Source organism: Octopus bimaculoides, chromosome 1 (genome assembly GCF_001194135.2).
Source record: "Octopus bimaculoides isolate UCB-OBI-ISO-001 chromosome 1, ASM119413v2, whole genome shotgun sequence".
Lineage (NCBI taxonomy): Eukaryota > Metazoa > Mollusca > Cephalopoda > Octopoda > Octopodidae > Octopus > Octopus bimaculoides.
Window position 1 is genome coordinate 8262239 of NC_068981.1, and position 984 is coordinate 8263222.

The 984-nt window shown below is 39.5% G+C and overlaps 1 protein-coding gene across 1 annotated transcript in view; it reads left to right on the forward strand.

Annotated features, from left to right (window-relative positions):
* LOC106881136 (guanine nucleotide-binding protein-like 3 homolog) overlaps window positions 1-984 on the forward strand; it is a 31196-nt gene that overhangs the window by 5902 nt on the left and 24310 nt on the right. The gene's annotated exons all lie outside the window — the stretch shown is intronic.

Below are 984 nucleotides of genomic sequence, written 5' to 3' on the forward strand. Positions count from 1 at the left end.
ATATATATATTTCACTATGGTGTTTGTGTAGCTTGATTTGAGATTTATGTATAGTGATAATACTTGTAATACTTGTAATTAAGTTATAAGTGATGGGTTTATCAATATAGATTCCTACTCAAGAAATGAAATATATTTATTATCTCTTCCAAATAGAAACTGTACAAATAAGATAAGACACCATTATAAAAGTAGTGGTACCCAATCAGCCATTATAACAATCCCATCATTATATACTTATCAAGTTTATTTTGCAACCACTTGGTCTTGGGTTCAGTTCCTTTCTGCAACACTTAGAGCATTGTCTATTACTGTCTCAGGTCGACCAACGTCTTATGAATTTAATAGCTGGAGACTGTATGGAAGCCCATTGTGTGTTAGTGGAGGGCGAGGTGGTTGAAAGTTGTCATTTCAACTCCTCCCATGAAATCATCTGAACAAAAACAATGTTGTTTCTAGTGAGCATTATTGTCCAGAGAGCTATTTTTCCTCTCAAGGTAGTGAAATAAAACTAATTAATCTCTTTAATTCATTACTAAATAGATCTTTAATAAATACTGTTCCCAGTTTCCAACTTATTACTTGAGATATTAAATTCTATTAAAGTTGAAAATCGAAGACAGAAAACATCATCATCATCGTTTAACGTCCGCTTTCCATGCTAGCATGGGTTGGACGATTTGACTGAGGACTGGTGAAACCGGATGGCAACACCAGGCTCAAGTCTAATTTGGCAGAGTTTCTACAGCTGGATGCCCTTCCTAACGCCAACCACTCAGAGAGTGTAGTGGGTGCTTTTACATGTCACCCGCATGAAAACGGCCACGCTCGAAATGGTGTCTTTTATGTGCCACCCGCACAAGCCAGTCCAGGGGCACTGGCAACGATCTCGCTCGAAAATCCTACGGGAGCCAGTCAGGCGGTACTGGCAACGGCCACGCTCAAAATGGTGCATCTCATGTGCCACCCGCACAAGAACCAGTC